Here is a 17022-nt window from a genome sequence, read left to right on the forward strand (position 1 = left end):
ATGCACTTGGTCTATCGTGGAATGTTTATTTCTAAATACAAACCGATGGCTCGGAATTAGTCTTCTTTCTTCAATTATTTTGCTAAGCCTTTTCAGTAGCAGTTTTTTAAAAACTTTTGCCATGATTGGTATAAGCGATATTGGTCTGTAAGATGTAACTCCTGTTGGTGGCTTACCTTGTTTATGTATAACAATGACTTCTGCAATTTTCCAATGATGGGGCACATATCTTAGTTTAAGGCATGCGTTTATTATAAATTGGAGTTTCTTGAAGGCTATAAGAGGCATTTCTTTCAGAACCTGAGCAGTTATAAGATCGTACCCTGGTGATTTTTTGTTTGACAACTTATGTTGACACATGCTTCTTACTTCTTCGAGCGTGACAAAAGGTATTTCACATTCGTCGTCTTTTTAGGCGCTTAGCTGCTTTCCATAAGAAGTATTCTGTAGAAGCATTCGTCGTCGGACTTTTCAGGAATCTACTTAGTGAATCATTTTTAAACTCACAGATTCTTTTTTTTAATTCGTTGTTAAGACGGTTAAAAACTACCTTATCATCTGGGAATCTCGTGGATTGCCATTTTCTTCTAGCTCTTCTTTTTTCCAATATCAACTTCTTTATTTCGATAGGATATTTTATTTCTTTTTCTCTCGCATTTGAAATAGTTGGAGTACTTTCTTCTGCAGCCTGCTGCACCTCAGCAATAAATTGTTCTACTTCATGATCAATTTGTTCAATTGTTTGCATAGGGGATCTTAGGTTTATAAAATTTTCAAGTTTGTCTCTGAATTCGTTCCAGTTTGTTCTGTTATTCACGAGTTTGGGATTATTTTTTTCTATTATTTCTGTTTCGCTCAGTGATAAAATTACTGGAGTATGATCTGATGATAAATCGTAATTACCTTCGACACTTATATGATTTCGTTTAATACCTTTAACTACGAAAAAGTCTATAAGGTCTGGTATTTTGTTAGTATCAGATGGCCAATATGTTGGCGAACCAGAAGAATAAAATTCGCAGTTGTATTTTCGGCCTGCTTGGTATAGCCGTTTACCTCTTGTTGTTATGAGCCTAGATCCCCATTGGGTGTGTTTAGCATTGAAGTCGCCACCAACAAGGAAGTTATGTCCTAACAAATGTAGGAGTTCTGCATAGTCTTCTTCAGTTGGAGAGCTCCTCGGAGGGCAGTATATAGCTGCTATTTTGAATTCTTTCTTTTTTATACCAATACTAATTGTTGTTACTTGCATGTTTTCTTTAATAAACTTTGGTTCTTCATAGTGTGTTAAGCACTTTTTTATAAGTATTGCTGATCCTCCCCTAGCTTTGTCAGCTGGGTACGGAGCGTGATAACATGTATAGTTTGGTAATTTATTATCAAGACTTTGTTCAATAGCGAGGTGGGTTTCGGACACCAAACAAATGTCTATATGCTCTATGTCTAAAAAGATGTTTAGTTCTGATACATGCTGTAAAAGACCGTTTGCATTCCATGTTGCGATTTTGAGTGTTCTGTCCATCATTGTTTTTTAAGAGCGACTTCTTCGCTTAGCTGTTTTATGTTTAAATCTTGTTGGTCAATCCTTTTCAGGATGAGTTCCAGCATTTCTTTTATAGAAGTTTCCTCATTCTTCCGCAAATTTTTTACAATCTGGGAATAGGATTTATTTTCATCATTGATTGATTTTTAGTAATGTAATCGACCCTTACTTTTTTGCTTTCAACTACTGGTTTTGTGTTGGTTGAGTTTCTAAACTTGTTCCCAGTTTTGTTTTTTCTTTTTGTGTCTTGGAACTTTTTTGCTACTGGACATCCTCTGTAACTTGCAGGATGATTGCCTTGACAATTAACACATTTCGCTTTCTGTTCTCTGCCCATGGGACAGTTTTTGGTTGCATGTCTGCCTTCACATTTAACACAAGCGAACTCGCGATTGCAGTATTTTTGCGTATGCCTAAAGGCTTGACAGCGCTTACATTGTGGAACAGTTTTCGACTTTCGCAGTGGTTCAATTTTGACAACTATGCCCATAATTGATTTAATACTGTAAATCTTATCGAGACTTTCTTTATTTTCAAACGTGAGCATAAATAAAGGTAGAGATCTCTTTTTTGTCGTTGATACCCCAGTGGAGTCTTTTACTATCTCATTTTTAATAAGATTATTGGCATCGAGAGCTTGAGATGATTATTTAAATATATTTAGGTATACTAGGTATATTTCTGAAAAAAAAATTCTTCATTAACATATAAAAACAACTGCATAATTTACCATAACTAGAAACTAAACACAAAGGGTAAATTCACAAACGTCAAATTTTTGCTGGTCGTTGCTCAGCTGATTACGATGCGATGCTGATTGGCAAAAAGTTTTATGTTTAAAAACAAATTTTGCTTTGTGATGGATGTTTTACTAATAAAAACTCTCATTGATAATAATGAATCGAAAAAACTAATCGCGTCGGCGATCAACAAGTTATCAAGAAAATTCTTGATGCTTTTTTTTTTTAATATTTGCGCATCAATTTATCCAACTTTGCAATAATTGACATTTGACATTTTAAGTGAAGCCAATTCTTTGCGTTTATGAAATGAACGTGATACAGGGATGATCGCAAATCATCTCTGCAGTGATGCGTTTGTGAATTTACACAAAAATTCTATAGCTTAAGCAAAAAAATGAATTCAAATACAAAATTAATCACAATACGCAATCCACAACTTAGAAATATCCGTTTTGTAATTGTTTTTCTGCAATGTCGTTGCGCCTTTCGAGTTGTTCAATGACTCTGGCTTAGAACATTACATCCTGCTGATTTCGCTCTCTCAATTGGATGGTTTTGGGATTAGAGCACCAAAAGAAGGGCACTTTAATCCGGATACTGCCTTCCGAATTGATGTCAGCTCAATAATTTTTTCCTTATCCTCCGTAATTTTTACTTCTTCGAATGGCCCACCTCCGGTTTTTTGCATGGACAACAAATTTTGGCAACAATATTTTCGTTAGTGGCCTCGTGGCGATGCATTTCTAAAGCAAATAAACTCGGACTTTTGGAAGTTTATTGTGATACCCCAGTTGTTAAAATAGTTTATAGATAGGTTATATATATCAGTCATAGATATCAGTAAAATCCATCAGTAAAATGTTTGTTTTTAGTTTTCGAACATGTTCCAGAATTATTTCCAGCAAAAGATTAATGCAATGGGATGAATACTATATTCAAGTATTTTTTTCACAAAGAAACAATGCGTTTTAAGTTTTATTTATTTTATAAAACCATTTTAATTTTTTAATAATGAAATTTCATTTAACTGAACAGCTGACTGAAAACAAATTCCATTTCGGTTCACTGTTGGTGTTCCAATGTTTTACTGTTCCGATCAATACAAAATTGTGACATTTAATTTACTTACTACTTGATAACTTGGGTTCTCAGACCTGTTAAGTCCGTTGGGGCATATGGCTTCTACTACGCCTATCCGCCATCGTGTACGGTTTCCGGAAATGTGTTTCAGCTCCCTCGAACTCTTGCCTAGTGACGCTGATTCCGCCTCGACTGTCCTGCGCCATGTGCTTCTCGGTAGTCCACCTGTTCTTCCTTCTTGTGTGAGCTGATTCCACAGCATTGCTTGGCCTCCAATGCAGTCGATACCTTTTCGAAGCGTATGTCCAATCCATTGCCACTTTCGTTTACGTATTATAGAATTTATAGGTTCCTTATCTGTCCTTCTATGAAGGACCTGATTTAAAATACGGTTTGGTCGGAAGATCATTAGGATGTTACGAAGACGTCTATTCACGAAGCTTTGCAGCTTCCTTGTTATGGCTGAAGTAACCTTCCAAGTGCTGCACCCACAAAGAAGCACGGATTCGACATTTGTGTGAAACAGTCGTAGCTTTGTTCTTAGCTGATAAAGTTATTCCTCCAAATTTTGACAGCATACCAACGACGCTTTTGTTTTACCCATACGGCAAATGACGTCTTTTTCAGTTCCACCTTCGATGGAAAAGATACTTATAAGGTATTGAAAGCTCTCCACTTTTTCCACTGGTTGCGAGAAAATATTTATTTAAGAGGATGGTTGGGTTCTAGGCTCATTATTTTTTTTTTTTTTCTGTCCACACTTGTTGTCATTTGATGGAGATCTATGATCCTATGAGAGAGTAAGCAAAGATCGTCGACGTAATCCAAATGCTTTAAATAGGATGTCAAAGTCCATTGGATCCCTCCGCCACCTGACAGAGCTGAGCGCAGTACATCGCTTATCACCAACAAAAACAATATTGGCAACAGAATACAGCCCTGTCTGACTTCGCTTCGGATTTCAAAATCATCTGACAACCTACCATAGTGCAGAATGTGACACTTGGATCCATAAAATTAATAATAGCATTTAGTTTTTCTGGGATGCCTCTCCTCCGTAAAGCTAACTAGATAAAATGATCAATACAGGAGGATCCAGCCCGGAATCCTGCTTGTTCGGCATCGAGTGTGGCCTCAAGGTGTTCTCTGATGCGTTCCAGTATAACTTTTGCTACTATTTTGGTAACGGCTTGTAGAACGCAAATTCCTCCAAGATGTCCTTTTTTTGGGAGCTTGACGATAATTCCCTTATTCCACTCATAGGGGAAGCTTTTGGTGGACCAGGCTTCTTTTATGTCGTTCGCTTGATGACGTTGGCGCTGCTTGTAAAAGCTCTGTGGAAATTCCATCAAGTCCTACCGCTTTGTTGTTCTTAACTGCTTTAATTGCGGCAACAATCTCCTCTTTACTGGGAGATGCGGTGCGGATTTGGGAATTAGTGTCTTCAAGCGCTTCAGAAGGTATCGGCTGCACGTTGTTAACAAACACTCGGTTTTAAAACGAGGAAAAGTGTTCTTTCCACCTTCTGACTTGCTCATCCACCGAACTTATCACAGTACCGTCTACTTCTTTCACCAGGTGTTGCTTTGACCTCAATGTTTTGCCTTGGATCTGGAAACCCGAAATGCTGCCTTCGGTACAACGAGGTAGTGGTCCGAGTCGATGTTAGTTCCTCGGAAAGTTCGGACATCCGTGATGCTGGAAGCGTGTCTGACGTCGATCGCAATATAGTCAATCTGGTTGACGGTTGATTGATCTGGAGAACTCCAAGTTCCTTTGTGGATGTTGAGGTGTGGAAAACGCGTACTGGCTACCATGACATTACGCTCCGCAGCAAAATCTATGAGCCTGAATTCGTTGTCGTAAGTGTTGTTTTGGTTTTTCCCGATTATTCCACCAAAGATGTCTTCCCTTCCTAGCTTGACATAAAAATCGCAGAAGACAGTCTTTGGTGTTGTCATCCTTCTCTTCTGTGAGGGCGTGCGCGCATACCAGGAAAATGTTGCTGAATTTAGCCTTAATGCGGATGGTGATGTGACACTCGCTTATGCGTCTATAGCTCAAGATTTCTAAGCGCTGTTGGTTTTATCGGTAGCAGTCACCACAGTAAATGTAGCAGTTTTTCATTCTCTTTTTGTCCATATCATCGTATTTTCTGGATGCCGGTGATATCTGTTTTATAGCTGTCTAAGGACCTAACATTCCACGTGTATATCCGAAGCTCGTTGCCCATAATTCGTTTGGGTAGGTTGTCAACAGCAAATCCGTTCGTATTCGAAGCTTGTTGGTGCTTCGCAACTTCTTACGTTTCCAAGAAGTCCACAATCACCAACTTGAAGGGCCAGATTCTTAGTAAAAATCCAAGGACGGGGAGCCGGATAAACCGCTCCCTATAGGCCTGGGCTCCGAATGAGTCGTAGAAGCCCTAAAAGGTGTTCACTAAGTAGTTCAACCTTACTGGAACTGTAGACGCCATCGTTGATTCCATCTCTCTCGTTTGCTGCCCCCAACAACTTTCCACTGGGGTTGTAGCCCAATCCAATGTTTACCTCGGGAAGGTGAGAGTAGGAGTTGATAGACAGAGGTGGGTTTTTGAGAAAAACCTGTGGACGCTTGTGTCCTCTTGAAGGCACATATCTACCATTTGAACATAAAAAAAAAAGTTCGAATTGGCCATGGAAAATTTCATGAAGCCGCAACTGTAGTCGCGTTGGTTATTTGGTTGATATCGTTTTTGTAAATGGCACTTCTTTTAAACTTCTAAACATGTGTCTATGTATAATTAAGTACATATACTTTATGTATACACATAAAAATTATCCACTATGTGTTTATAAAACTTTGAATTGAAGTCAGATGAACTTCGACAGGAAATTGAATATTTTAAAATAAAACTAAAATAATATATACCGTTATACTTTTATCTGCAAAAATACTTACAGACTCTCCAGATAGATACTTTCTGCATATATTCAATAAAGGACATTCACACACCACCTTGGTCTTTGAAAATTGCCTTTTTGTCGACTTCCTTATGCAGTCTATCAATAAATTCATGGTGTGGAAAAGCGTTACAATTTTTTCACTTATTCTTGCAAATTCTCCATTCCGCTGACAAGAAAATTCCAAAATCTTTACCTATGTATATATGTACTGTAAAGTGTACATTATACCTATCTACTTATACATATATAAAAAAGTTCTGATAGAGTTTTTGCCACCCTTGAATAATTTTAAAACAAAACTTTTCGTTGAAAAAGAACCGGAAGCGTAAGGAGATATCCAAAAAAGCAACAACAACAAACAGTATAAAAACTCAATGGTCGTTATATACATATGTAAAATTATATACATATAAAGAATATATGTAAAGTAAAATAAAGAAGACAACGCCAAATAATAATACAAAAAAAAAAGAATTCTATAAAAACATAAAACATGCTCCAAGGAACGGAATGGATGACTGCACTTTTTCCGACTTTTTCAAACTACTCTGACGACCCTGATGTATACTAGTTTATATGATGTACATAAGGATCTATTATAAACACCACATATCTCATATCCATTTGTACATATGTACCTATATAAGGTTTGATATAAACCTGCTCCTTTGGTTATCCTATATAGCACCTTTGACCTTATGGTCAGACAAAGCATATTTCCAGTTACTAAAAGAACTGAATTAAATAAAATATTTGAAATTCGACCAACTTGAATATGGCGTTTTTTATGAAATTCCTCCTTTTACTCAAAAGTACTCGTATGGATACGTTTTATGCCCTGGAAGTGGTTTTTTAAGTTTCATTTGAAACGAGGTCAGAAGCAAGAGGGAGATGGAGGTTTAAAGTGATGGTCCTTGATGGTCCCTCAAATAGTTGTCTGGTTTTTAATGGTCATAAGGGGTTTTCCAATTGGAACTTAAGCCAATGAGAGAACTGTCAATGTCAAAGAATTGGGTAAATGACTTCAATGTATAAACAGGGTTTTGCAACAGGGACTCTACAAAAGTAGAGCAACAGGGACAGCAAACGACGCCATATCTAGTTTCAAATTTTATTAATGAATTATTATTATAAAACAAACAAAAAAATGAAAAAGAAAACACTTAAACAACTTCAATCGCTATACAGAAAATTAGCACGAGTTATGCTCAAAGCCGAACTGTCAAATAACAGCGGCGAAGAAGCGACGAGGCAAAATTGCAACACGCAGCAATTAAGTGCTGCCAACACGACGACGAGGTCAGTTACGGGTACGTTCAGTAAATGTAAATTACTCGCCGTTTCTATAAATAAAGTTGCGTTGTGATTTTGATATCGCATTGATATCAAAAATACGATTTTAATTGGAATTGCCATAGGGGCGTTCTTACTTTTAGTAAGAAGAGGGATGCCAGCAATTTTTTTCTGAAATAAATAAAGTGAAATTGCAAACCTTTATAGCTAAAAGGAAATAAAGCAAAGAAACAATACAAAACATAATACAGAATTGATATATTTTCTGAAAAATTGATTCATTTAAGTACGCTTGAGAAACCTTACAAAAGTTGGATAAAATCTAAGGATCTCTTCGTATTATGCAAAAGATTTTATGAACCGTTAAGGTCTAAGATCCTACAAACAAAATTGGGATAAAGAAAAGAACTTATACGATTCAACACAAAAGAAAATGTCTACTTATCTTTTTTTTTAACTTCCCATAGGAAGTTATTGTAATGGGTCCGATTTGTCAAATTGAAAATTTTGACATTTCTCGACGTTTCAAGGTCCCTAGAGTTAGTCCGTTGAAGTACTATGACCCATAACTTTATGAAGTATCTGGGCATGTCCTATGGAACTGTTTATATAGACTTTAGTTTGACTAACTCTCAGGGCACTTTTTGCCGCAGATTTTTGATCAAGGAGGTCTATGGGAATTAGATAGAGCATAACTTCCAGTCCCGGAGTTGGAGTGGATCTCATTACTCCTGTAATAGCAGTGCACGCAAGTCTTTGAATTTTTTTTCCAAGTTTTCAGGTTCCTGCTCTTTTCTAAAACTTTCCACCATACCATTTCCATCTGATAATTTTAGGGTTTGGTTCCCAGGTGTTCCGAAAATTCTATTGCAGGAGTAAAAGGCAATCGATGCCTTTTTGAATCTATCTTTGGTGTTCAGGCCCCAGTTTAGTTTTTATCTAAGATCACACTGAGATACTTTGAATGATCAGAGATTTTGAAAGGGCAGCCTTCAATTGAATTTTAAAATCAGGTATTTTGCGCCTGTTAGTAAATAGCACTAGTTCTGTTTAAGCTGGATTGACTGCCAGTTACGCATTGAGGTTTGTTGTCACTTGTTTTAGCAAATCCAAAATTCAAATATGATTGGTGGTTTTTCCTTTTAACTGATTTTTTTTCTGTAGCATTGATCACCGTTTAAAATATGAATTTCAAATCCGACTGTTGCGATCAAAATTTTAAGATCAGAAACTCAAAATTTAATAGTTACTAGTCCGTCTTGGAAGCACTTGGAGTCTTGTGGAGCACTTGTATATTCTTCGCAGAGCACACTTTGGGAAGCCAGTTGCATTCCTCCACTTAAACAGTTTAACTGTAATACTCGGGCTTCTGGGAATGCTCATCAGTATACCCTTCAGCCAAACTTCGGTCGTACTGTCAAGTACAGAGATTCGATCTACCACACTCTGTCTTTCCCAGCCATTGCAATATTAAGGAATTCAAAACCAATGTGCACCGACACCTCCTTTCAATCCCTCTCTCCCTTTCTTAGTGCTCACACTGTGTCTACATAATAAGGGTAGTGTGGTTCCTCGAATGCAACTCTCGGAATTGCAGTAAAAGAACCAACTTTTTACTCTTATAAATATACAAAACTTTATTTTACAACTTAATTTAGGTAGGAGTTGTTTGTCGCTCCAGCACAAATGGACGGTCACTTGTTGCTATATTCCTAGCACCTACTCGGGTGAAAAGCACGATCAAAAATAAACGAGAGAAAAGCGGAAATGCAAGATGTCTGCATTCTGTGTTTCTATATCGTTTTCTTAGATTTGAGCTTTAGATTTTGCTAGATAACATTTTAACGTTGAGCTTTAAGTATGAATGCTTATTTAAGGTGTGTGCGCATCTACTACATCACCCGCCTCCAATCGAGTCCTCCTCTTTGATTTGTTATGTTATCTTATTGAACAATTTAGACTCAGTGTGCTGGCTTAAGACGATCGATTGAAACCGACACGATTTTGTTTTTCATTTGGATTATGAAATGTTTTCGTCGTATGACGTTGTATGGTCCTTCGTATGAAGGCGTGAGGCCTGTTTTGATTTTTTCAACTCTGACAAAAACTTGTTTACATTTGTTTAAGTGTTTGGAATGAAAATGTCTTGTTTTACTTGTCTGGTTTCTGTTGGGATGAGATTTTTCATCGCATTGCGGAGTTTTTCAATTAGAACGTCTAGAGAGCTTTGCTTGATGTTGTAACCAACAAAAATTTCACCAGGCAGTCTTAGATTCTGCTGCAGAAGAATTTAAGTCTTCTTTGACAGCGCAGCGAATTCCTAATAGGATTATTGGGAGTTCTGAGCTCCAATTGATGGTGCTGCATCTGGCTTTTAATGAACATTTTAATTGTCTGTGGAATCGCTCAACCATGCCATTAGCTTGTGGGTGATATGGTGTTGTGTGCATTTTGTGAATGCCTAACAGTCTAGAAAGTTCGGTAAAGAGTCTTGATTCAAATTGACTTCCTTGGTCCGTAGTGATTTTTAAAGGAGTAGGTACCAAAACGGGCCATAAAGTTTTCGACAAATGCTTTTGCGATTGAACTAGCTGTTATATCAACTAGAGGATAGGCTTCCGTCTACGGCGGTGAGAATGTAAGAAAAACCATTGGACGGAGGAAGAGTCCCTACCAAGTTTATGTGGATGTGTTCGAATCGACCTGTTGGTACTTCGAATCTACCGTATTCGGACTTGGTATGCCTTTGCACTTTGGATTTTTGACATCCTACACATGACTTTGTCTACTCGTTGATGTTCTTATTCATGTTTGGAAGTATCGTTCTGAAACTAATTTACGAGTTGCGCGAATGCTTGGATGAGAAATCCCATGAAGGGTTGTAAAAACATCAAAACGCAAATCTGAAGGAACGTTGGTTGAAGTTTCGCAATAAATATTCACATTGGGAAATTTGAATTCTTTAAGTAAAAAGTTAGAAGTTTTCTTTGAGTTTTAATTTTTTAACAGGTTTTGTAACTCTTTATCGGTAGACTAAAGCTAGGCAATGGTCTCTAAATCAAGTCCGAGACTCTTGTTAGCGGCGACTTCATAAATGCGGGAGAGGGCATCAGCGACGACATTGTTTTCGCCCTTGATGTGCTGGATATCAGAAGTAAACTGAGAAATGAAATCAAGGTGGCGCGTCTGGCGTGGACTTCGTTCGGTTTTGCTTGTTAATGCGAAGGAAAGTGGCTTGTGGTCTGAAAAGACTGTGAATTCTCGTCCTTCGACGAAAAATCGGAAATGTTTTATCGCCAAATATACAGACATTAAATCGCAGTCGAAAGCTGAATATTTTCTTTCAGCATCTTTGAGTTTTCTTGAGAAAAATGATAAAGGCTGCCAAAATCCTAACGTTCGTTGCTGAAGAACTGCACCAACGGCTATATCAGATGTATCGGTGGCGATGCTAAAGGTGCCATCGTGCATGGGATGAGTTAAAAGAATTACTTTTGACAGACCTTGTTTTGCGTCGTTAAAAACGCAGTCAAGAGATGCTGGCTTTTTTGGGTTTTCTGTTTTTCGTGAGCAAAACTAAATGTTCGTGAAGTGGAGCAATAATTTGAGCAAACTTGGGAATAAACCGATGATAATAGTTTATCATCCCAATGAAACGCTGAATTTGCTTAACGGAGGCAGGAGTTGAAAAGTCTAAGATTGCTTTAACGCGATCCTTGGAAGGAGAAATTCCTTCAGCGCTGTTTGAGTGACTTAAAAATTCCAAGGTGGAAACACCAAAGACACATTTCGAAAGGTTGATGTTTATACCGTACTCTTCCAGCCTTTTAAAAAGATACTCGAGGTACTCTCGGTGTTGTTCTTCAGCTTTGTTTGCGATGAGAAGATCATCAATGTATGCGAAAACGAAATCGAGGCCAAGACAAACTTCATTCATAAAACGCTGAAACGTTTGAGCGGCGTTTCGTAGTTCGAATGGCATGTGCAGCCATTCGAAAAGACCAAAAGGAGTTGTTATAGCCGTTTTATGAACGTCTTCAGATGCAACTGGTATTAAATGATATGCTCTCACAATGTCAAGCTTCAAAAAAATTCTGCAGCCATAGTCTGGCTCTTCAGACTAGACTTGGAAATTTTTTTAGTATTTCATTGTAATCGCTTGAAACTTGAAAATGTTTTGGACTCGGATCGTCAGTTCTTATGGTTGTTGCGTAAGAATGGAGCTAAGTGAGAGGGTCAATTAATCTTTTGTTTTTTTGTATCTGCTAGTAGATTAAACTTTGATAAGAAATCAGCTCCTAATATTGGTCTATTCACTGAGGCTAATATGAAGGAGTGAACAAAATTACGCCTAAGCCCAATGCCAAGATTCAATAATTTTGAGCCAAATATTGGAATAGAAGTTCCATTGGCAGCCGAGAGCAAAAACAAAGTATTTTGAGATCACTTTTTGCAGCTATATGGAAGAACTGATAGGTCCGCCCCTGTGTCGACAAGAAATTTGAACTTGGAAGGTTGTGTGTGCGCATCCACTTCAGTAGTATTATCCCCTGGAGTGTGCGCTTATTATATAAAGGGTGTCCCAAAATTAACGCAAGATTTGAATTAAATAGAAAACGCCGTTTTTAGTCTTTTGATAGTTATATTTTTATTGATTCGTAAAGTACATAGGACAGGGTTATGTATGGAATAACACATCGGACAAATGGCCTCCACGGCTTTGCATGCACATGCGCACTATTTTGATGAAATTTTCCATGACCATTCTGCATAAATGTGGCTGAATTTCGTTGATGCAGCGTTGAATCTCCTCCTTTAATGCACGGGTGGTTTTGGGCTTGTTGACATAGACTTGTGATTTCAAATAACGCCATAAAAAGAAGTCTAATGGTGTTAAATCACACGATCTAGGAGGCCAATTTTGATCACCGAAACGAGAGAGTACACGACCTGGAAATGTCTCATGCAGTAATTGAATTGTTTCACGGGCTGTATGACCGTCTTGTTGAAACCACATATTGGACACATCAATATCATCCAATTTTGGCAGAAAGAACTGTGTAATCATGTCGCGATATCGAGCACCAGTAACAGTCACTGCTTGACCAGCATCATTTTCAAAAAAATATGGCCCAATTATGCCTCCAGCCCAAAATCCACACCATACAGTCACGCGTTGTGGATGCATTTGTTTTTCGACAGTCACATGTGGGTTCTCCGAACCCCAAATGCGGCAATTTTGGCGATTGACAAAGCCATCAAGATGAAAATGTGTTTCATCGCTTAGGATGATTTTGCCCTAAAAAGCAGGGTCCATTTGTTGATGTTCAATAATCCATTCAACAAACTCTCTTCTCTGTCCATGGTCATTAGGCTTCAATTGTTGTTTTAATTGAATTTTGTAAGCATGAAGACACAGATCTTTGGTGAGTATATGCTGTAGAGAGGTTCTTGTAATTTGCAATTCTTGTCCACGACGTCGAATTGAGGTTCCTGGATTGTCAGCAACTCTCTCACGCACTGCTTCAACATTCACATTTGAACGGGTTGTTTTTTGGACGACCAGTGAGTTTGGCGTCTCCAACGGATCCAGTCTCCATGAATTTTTCAATTAATCTCTTCACAGTTGACGAAGTTAAAACACTATTCCGACCATATTTTGTATGAAATTTTCGAACTGCAGCTGCCAAGCTTTCACTATTTTGAAAATATTCTTTAATAATGAAGACACGTTGTTCTATCGTGTAACGCTCCATTTTTAATAAGTACTGTTAGCTGTCAAATTGCTTTTTTTCAGGGTTGCCAACACTTCACTGCACAAATGGCGGCAAATTCAAATCTTTCGTTAATTTTGGGTCACCCTTTTCCAAAAAGAAAAACAGAATGCATTCCTTAAAAAGTCTCCCAAAATGTTGTTGAGACACAAATTTAAATAAATTATGTAAATTTAAAGTGCTATACAAAAACACATTATGTCATAATATAAAACCGTTAAAATACATTCGATTTATTAACAAGAATTAAAGTTCAAAATAATACCCATTATGTTGAAAAGTTTCATTCATCCAATGTATACATCTACTCTAACAACTAACCTAACCTCCCTACATTGTAGATAATCCTTTTTCACTGATTGAACTAACGAGAGGATAATGTCAAACATGACTTTGTTCAACGAGCAGGATTATGGTTGTTACCACTTTGCTTATAGCTAAATTATTATTAAAAAAGTATCCTTTTTTTTCTCTGGCCAAACATAAAATATAGAAAGAATATTTTTTCGAATAGTGTCGTTTTTTTAAATTTATAATCCTTTTACATAGATTGCAATTGCGTATTGTGTCGACGAAAGTCGCGTCGAACTTTTAGTCTATTTAGGACATCGTATGCATATGAACATTCAGTACATATACATTTTTAAATATATACATACATATGTAAATAGTTAAATGTTAAACATTAAATAAGAATATCGTTTATTTAATTTTGTTTTATTATTTAAAAATGTTCATTCATTTTGAAAAGGATTAAATTATATCTAAGTACATACATATGTATGTATGTATGTTTATAAATAATACACTTTGGCACAAACGTTTGGGATATTTAATAAATTAAATTTAAACGCATTTTTAATATTGATATAAAACTTTGTATGAGGGAAATGAGCTAGTTTTTAATTTGAATGTAATTTCGATTATTCCTTGGGATGTAGCATTTTCCGTACAATTAACTTCCAATTTTAACTCTTCTACTCTATAAATTTTATTTTAATACTAAATTGAACTTTTCGAAACTTGGAAATCGGTATTGAAATGAAGCACACATTTTAAAACTTTAAATATTTTTTTAAAGCAGAACTTGGCGTCATTAATATAAATACACTTCGTATCACATGGATAGGGACAAGCTTTTTTTCGTTTTTTTATTTGACGTTATTTTTCAAACCCTTAGGTTTTTTGAAAAACCCAAATGTGGAATGAATGTGGTATGTACTAAATTTTTTTATTGCAAGTTGAGAAATACAAGTCTTATGACGGTTATGAATGTCATAAAAAGTACCTGTTTTTTTGTGTCACATGGATAGGGACAAGTAGTACCCGAAGCATGATGGTTAGTGCGTTGGACTGTAATGCAAGAGTTCTTGGGTTCAATCCCTGCCTATGCCACCTTAATTTAAAAAAAAATAATTTTCGCGGGAACTGCCTCTTGCGAGGAAATGACAAATCCTTCAAGAGTAATTCTTGTCATGAAAAAAGTGCTTTTTCAAACTAGCCGTTCGGATTCGGCCTTAAATTGTAGGTCCCTTCCATTCCTGACAACAGTACTCGCACACAGGAATGGTTGAGACTTGAGAGTTGCAAGTCACTAGGCCCTGGTTCACAACGGACTGTTGCGCCACCCTATTTGATTTTTTTTGGATAGGGACAAGATTAAAGCGTGTTTTAAATCAGATCAAAGGATATTCTGACTTTTTGGCAGCTGGGTACGAGTATTGATTTGATAGAATCAAGATGTATGGGTAGAGGTAAGGGTCTAAACAAGGAGGAAATAGGCCGAATTTCAGCTTTCCTGGATTCCAGCAGAACCATCCGTTTTATAGTCAGTAAAAGTTGTCTGCAACTACTTCAAGGACCCAATAAGGTATGCAAAAAACCACAAAGGAAGAGTCAAGAAAGAGATAATAATTTTAGGAAAGGTGGGTGATAGTGAGTGCTGCTTCAAATTCAAGGTTTGGTTTGAAATCAAGCCAGAACCTGGTTAAATACTAGTATATCGACTGTTGCTAGAACTATACACAAGGCAGACTAAAAAATGAACAAAAAATCACCATTGAATGCTGCACGCAAGAGCCCAGGCTTTGATTATAACAAATCACAGCAGGTGGAATCCGTCGTCTTTTCTGATGAAAAAGAATTTAATTTGGACGGGCCTGATGGATACAGTACAGATGCTATTTCCATGATTTAAGAACGGATGAACTCTTTATCTTGAAAAAACAAACAGCAGAGGAGGCGGTGTAATGGTATGGGGAGCAATCACTTACGAGTATAACGGGACTGTGGAGCTGGACTTTCAAGACTTTCAAATGACTGCAATCACTTCAAAATCGATACTGGAACGAGCTTTTCCACAGTTTTCTGAATTATTTGGTAAACAACGATGGACTTTCCATCGAGTTGTCAGTGAAAGCTCGAGTGGGGAGGTTCATGTGCTCGTCGTGTTCTGCATTTTTTTTCGATTATTTGTTGTCTTGTCTCCCGTCCGCGTCCCCGTCGCAGTCTCGTAATGTTCATTTATTATATATGAAATAGAACCAAATACCAAAACAAAACAAAAAAAATAGTGATAAAAAAAATATAACAAATTAAACTAAAACAACAGAAAATAATAATGATACAAAAAAACAGTGAAAAACAACAGCATTCATACTAAAAAAAAAAGCAACACAACGGGAAAAAGAAATAAATAATAAAAAAAAACCTACCAGAACACAGTAAGTGCATTCCCTTCACTCTTTCTTTCATTTTTCTCTACAGTTGAGTGGCTCAGCAGGTGCATGCATTGGGCTAAGCTTTTTGAAAGCTCGCTCAATGATGTGTATGTGTTGGTTCATTCAATAAATGGATTGTAGATTACTGTTTTGATTGTCAGGGTCCGGACCAATTCAACGTCACTACTAAAGGCATAACACTAGTAGTGAGGTTGTATTGTAAAGATCTTTAAATAATCTTATGCAGTAATATACTTAGAAGTTCGTTTGTTTTGATTTTAAGATTTTTTTTATATCGCAATGACTGGTTATTTTAGAGTAGACTATAGTAATGTTCGTGGGCTAAGATCGAATTTTCTGTCTGTATACATCCACATAGATTCTAACAGACCAGCTGTTTTGGCATTGAGTGAAACCCAAGTAGGTGAAGATTCCGATCCTGCTGAATTTTTTATTCATGGGTATTGCTAAGTGCCATTATTCTTCTCTCACCATGGTCCCGCCATATATATTAGGAATGATGTTGCATATCAACTTTTACCACAATACGGTCATTGTACCAACTCCCTTTTTAATTTCATGTGGTTAAAACTTTCAGTGAATAAGCACATCATTCACTATTGTTTTCTTTATCGGAGCCCAAACCTGGACAGAGTTTCAACTTCTCAGGAATTTGATGCTCTGTCTGACTCCATACAAAGAATTGTCTCCCTGTATCCTCACACTGAAATCGTTATTACGGGCGATTTCAATGTTCACAATTCTTCGTGGCTTCGCCATTCGGGCCAGACAACGCCCGAAGGAATGTGTGCTGAGATTTTTGCTGAGTTTAACCATCTTACTAAGCTTGTCAATGAGCCTACTCGAATATCAGACGTTAACGGCCGAGCAGAAAATACCCTTGACTTGTTTCTCACTTCTGAT

At 37.0% G+C, this 17022-nt stretch overlaps 1 protein-coding gene across 1 annotated transcript in view; it reads left to right on the forward strand.

Annotated features, from left to right (window-relative positions):
• Positions 1-17022, forward strand: part of LOC129942051 (uncharacterized) — a 379273-nt gene that overhangs the window by 75783 nt on the left and 286468 nt on the right. The gene's annotated exons all lie outside the window — the stretch shown is intronic.

The sequence above is a fragment of the Eupeodes corollae genome, chromosome 1 (assembly GCF_945859685.1).
Source record: "Eupeodes corollae chromosome 1, idEupCoro1.1, whole genome shotgun sequence".
NCBI classification, from domain to species: Eukaryota; Metazoa; Arthropoda; class Insecta; order Diptera; family Syrphidae; genus Eupeodes; species Eupeodes corollae.